The following is a 5087-nucleotide window of genomic DNA, read 5'->3' on the forward strand; positions in this document are numbered from 1 at the left end:
CACACACCCACACACACACACACCCACACACACACACACACACACACACACCCACACACACACACACACACACACACACACACACACACACACACACACACACACACACCACACACACACACACCCACACACACACACACACACACACACACACACACACACACACACACACACACACACACACACACACCACAGGAGTGTCTCCTTCGCAGGACAGAGGTGATGTCAGGATGGCTTATCCCTCGATGTGGAGTAACACTTAAAGTCATCCGACGTTCACGGCCTAAAAATATATATGATAATTCGAACATTGTCATTGAGTTCAGAGAATGCTACAATAAAACTATTTTTCACATCAGTAAAATTGTACGACATCCAAATCTGTCATTCCTTTTACTGCACACCCACATCCAAGTTACAGTTCTTGTGGCTGAAATCTGAGCAAATAATCAAACTCATATTTCTGTGTAGGTCACGCTTTAATTCTGCAAGATTAGCTAAATGAGTCATGCATACTGTATTGTATGTCAGGTCAGGAGTCGGTTTATAATGAACACCCACAAATAAAGATATTCAATCTAGTGACTGTGATTTTGTACACACATTCTCTTAAAACAAAACTCATTAGATGTAGCCCGCCCTGACAACCACACCTGATATGGGCAATATAAAAACTGTTACCTGGGACTGTTGGAGCTTGCTTTGTAAGGAGATTCAGTGTTTGATCAGAGTCTTTCACCTTCACTTTGTCTCCATTTGTGCTCTGCTCCAATTGTGCTCTTTCCAATGTCATGCTCAATCTTTTTTTCAATTTCTCTCTTGCAGAGCGAGACAGCGTTGGTGTGGCCTTAGAAAACAAGTCAGTAGGCTTTCTGCGACTTGAGTACTTAGATGCAATCATACTGTGGTCTATGCCAAATATTTTAGACCTTTATGGCAGATATAATGCACTTGTCTAGTAACATAATCAGAGCATTGGAAATCCATATTCCAGCTATCCCTGCTCAATCACCAAAGCAATAAACATTACTTCAAAATGAAGATGTCTTGATTTATTATTGTGATGCATACAGTATGCACACAGGCACGTGCACACACACACATACACATTCGCACTTGCACATACACATGCACACACACACACACACACTGGCACACACATTCCGACAGTCACATCCATCAATCTCTTTACCTCAGCTGAGGGAGGCTCCTTGTCCACGTGAACAGGGGTAATTCCCTGACTTTTCACTGCAGTATCTGTCTCAACATCCCCCTCCAGTGGTGAGGAATTGCACTCAGCGTGTCGGGAGCTAGACTGCTGTGATGCACATTGGGCTTCACGTTGCCGCTCACCAATTGATGAGGGAGAGGGTGCATTTCCACTAGTGTTCATGTACTGTTCCTCTCTGGTCTTGATGCTTGGTAGAGGGGAACAACATTGGCAATTATTGTTATTGTTTTGCTTATTCATTTTATTCCTAAATAAAATCGTTATTAGTGTATGATATGTTGTGTGGACACAGTGTCTCTGTATGAGCTTCATGGGGACATGTGAGACTGTTCAGAGTTTCATCATTGGTGAGACTCCTACCGCTGTTTCCTGCTCATTTCTGATTGGTCAGCTGCATCAGGTGAAGAATTGGGAGGGAAAGCTGACTCCAAGGGCATTATGGGTGGTAACGTAGTACCACAGAGTGAAAGCCGCTTCCTCATGGCACTGGAGCGTACAGAATGTAGACAGGACGAAATCTGCTCAAACGGACAGACGGAAAGATAGAGAAAAAGACGGATGAAGGGAAATATATAGTGATGTGTATAATCAACAAAGGCAGTTATTATTGTACCAACTTCTCTTAGCAATTGATACCGGATCAATAAGTTATAAACATCACACTCACTATCTCTGGTCTCTCCTCTTCTTGGTCTCCCTCTGGGTCTTGCTGGGGCCCCCTGTCCCTCCGCCCCCCTGAGGAACCTGTTGAGATTGGGGGTAAGGGCCCAGGGTGGAGTGGCAGTCTGAGAGGGGATGACTGTGTCTTGGGATAATCACAAGTGGAAAGTCCTATTCTTGAGAGTAGAAGGGGTCATAACAAATGGATATGTTCACTATTAGATTGTGATAGAATGCCCTTTTTTGCAATAGTGGCATCAGCAATGGCTATTTTACGAAGCAATATTGCATTTTATGATTGTAAATGTGATTTAATTCTGGGTTCTCACTCTTCACCTCTTCCTTTGTCTTTCATTGTTGGATGACCGTCTGAGTTCCGTCCACAACATGGACTGTGATTGGTTGGTGGGTGCGGAGATTGACGAGTCTTGAGTCTGGCCAGCCTGCTGATGTGGACAGGCAGCATGGAGCTGTGCCTGCGCGGAGGTCTTTTGACCACTAGAGGGATCTCTTGATCAACACCAATCTCCCCTATTTGAACTGGAACAGGACAACATGCAGTACTGAAGCGTTTCAAGCACCAACAACAACGTTCAAGCACCAACAAACAACATCCACACTATCAAAAACAGCAAAAGAGAATTGAGAAGAGAATAATAATGACAATCAAGTGCAATGAGGAGTTAATTTCTCTTCTGTGATTTGTATTGGTTACTTCCCAGTGGATTTATTCCTTTCATCTTTTTTCCTTGACCACTGACACTTGTTCATTCCTTTCATCTCTCTAAGTACATGAACGTAAGATAACAAGGAGAGGGAAACATCTAAAAATATATATATATATTTAATTAGACCATACAGTTATAATGTGTAAGCATGTATGACTGCATTGTAATGTTTAATATCATCTCATTATGATCCTGAGCGATCATCAGCCATTTGCCGTCAGTTGGAAAACAATAGACATGACATATCATACACCATGATATATCATAAAGATATTATAACACATTCTACCTGTATGCTTCAAGTAAAGTGTTGCCTATATGGAAACACAGTGCCCCATTCCATTTGGTAAACACTAAGTGGGATCCTTGAGATGACCCGACTCTGAAGTCACCCCACTGAATTTGAGAGTTATATAGGTTTGGGTTTGGGTTTGGGTTAGGGTAGGGTCGTCCCAAAGATTCCGCTTAGCCTATTCCATTCTCACCAGAACATCCTTGTGTTGGTGTCCTGGTCTCCATCAGCCTGGTATGGGTGCCCGATGGAGATGTAGGGGTGGTGGTGGTGATGGACACAGGCAGGAGGGAGGGTCGGCTACATACCGGTCCCCCTGCAACATGGGCGAACGCTTCTACTGAAGCACATTCCACAGGGATCATCTGTGGCTGAACTGAAAAAAACAAACATTATTACAGTATAAACATTATTTTTAATTAGGTGCAGAATGTAAGTTTTGAGGATTTAGAGTTTTTTAAATTGTGCTAAAATCTAACATTCTACACCTTTAACAACAAAGTCACAGCAATGATACAGTTTGTATTTCTTTCTTTTTTTGATAGTGCACAGCAATTAAAAAGAAAAGCAGTTTCCTTTAACTCATGTCTTCAACTTGTTTATCTCTTCACATCCACAGCACAAAAAGTTTTGGGGCAACATAACACCATTATGTATGGACTGCAAAGCATTTCAATGCAAAAGCAATTTTGCCCCACCGACATGTTTGTTTTCATTTGGAAATAGTTCCATTGAGTGCGGAAAATAAATTAGATATTTTAATTGGTTATAAAATGCCACTGACTTGCTCTCCATTTTGCAGTCAATTAATGAGTTGGAACCAAGGTTACATTTATTGAGTTGTCTGTTAAGTGAATAGGCAGACTGTTTATAGTGATCATCGTCTATGTAATATCATACCGCAGTCTGCCAAGCATAAGTGGACGTCAACACTGTGGCTGTGCTGTGATTCCAGACTAGACCTCTCATAGGAGACAGATCCACAGTAGAGGGCAATGGGTTTACTGACTAGATCTGCATGAAATCGAGACAGAGACAGAGACAGAAACACACACGCACGCGCACACGCACGCGCACGCGCGCGCACACACACACACACACACACACACACACACACACACAGAGTAGAAATTATTCAGCCTTACAAACAAGTGACAACTCAACAACAATCAAAAGCACAACAACAAAAAAACATCCTACCAGTAGTTATCTGTGCATTATCCATATCTGAATTCCTTGTATTTTTCCGCAAATCATTTGAGTAGGTAGTGGACCGACACTGCACCTGTTCCCAGTGCTATCCATAGAGGTTTGAGAGGAACGCCTGTGAATTGTCTCCTTCTGGACGTTCCGAGGTTGGGCTGGCCCACTGAACCATTATCACCCGGCTAGCCGTCCCCTGAATTCCTTATCAGAACCTCTGTGTACCACAGCAAGTCTGGACATGGCAGCCCTCTGATACAGCAATACTATCACACAACAGATGATCAGATAACAGTCAGACGTTCACACGCTGTAGCCTGACTGTGTTAGCTCCTCCAGGTGTGTGTGTGTGTGTGTGGAACCTTTTTATTTATTTGGAACCAATAAAGTGCATGGCAACACATAGGTCTATGGATAAGAATGTGAAGCCACAACTGTACTATGCTCTAACACGGTTCTAACACTGTCTTCTTATCTAAAACCCTTGAATGTGCTGTCTCTAACCAACTGTCTCACTATCTCCTTCAGAACAACCTCCTTGACCCTCACCAATCCGGCTTTAATGCTGGGCACTCTACTGAGACTGCTCTCCTTGCTGTCACAGAGGCCCTCCACTCTGCTCGAGCTTTCTCCCTCTCCTCTGTTCTCATTCTTCTGGACCTGTCTGCTGCATTCGACACAGTAAACCACCCAATCCTTCTCTCCACCCTCAGAACTGGGCATCTCTGGCTCTGCACTCTCCTGGTTTGCATCCTACCTGGCCGATTGCTCTTACCAGGTGTTCTTTTTTCAGTGGCAAAGAGGTACTCGTCCTTTGAGGATGTTACAACCAACACTTGGGGTCTGATGATCAGATCTGTCAGCTCTATATCCCAGTCACGGCCCAGTGGTTGACAGGTCCTGGTTTCAGTGTGGTAATGTTGAGTATAGTGTTCCGTGGTACTTATTTCAAAGACAGACAGTGCTCATGTGG

The 5087-nt window shown here is 43.4% G+C and overlaps 1 long non-coding RNA gene across 1 annotated transcript; it reads right to left on the reverse strand.

The window, feature by feature from the left end:
- Positions 1 to 1281: 1281 nt before the first annotated feature.
- Positions 1282 to 2017, reverse strand: LOC310813757. Its single transcript, XR_014554559.1, has 3 exons — positions 1899 to 2017; positions 1592 to 1749; positions 1282 to 1418 (listed from the first exon to the last, which is right to left on the reverse strand). It is a non-coding gene; the product is annotated as an uncharacterized lncRNA (long non-coding RNA).
- Positions 2018 to 5087: the final 3070 nt, after the last annotated feature.

Source organism: Argentina silus, assembly GCF_951799395.1.
Source record: "Argentina silus genome assembly, chromosome: 13".
In the NCBI taxonomy this organism is placed as follows: Eukaryota; Metazoa; Chordata; class Actinopteri; order Argentiniformes; family Argentinidae; genus Argentina; species Argentina silus.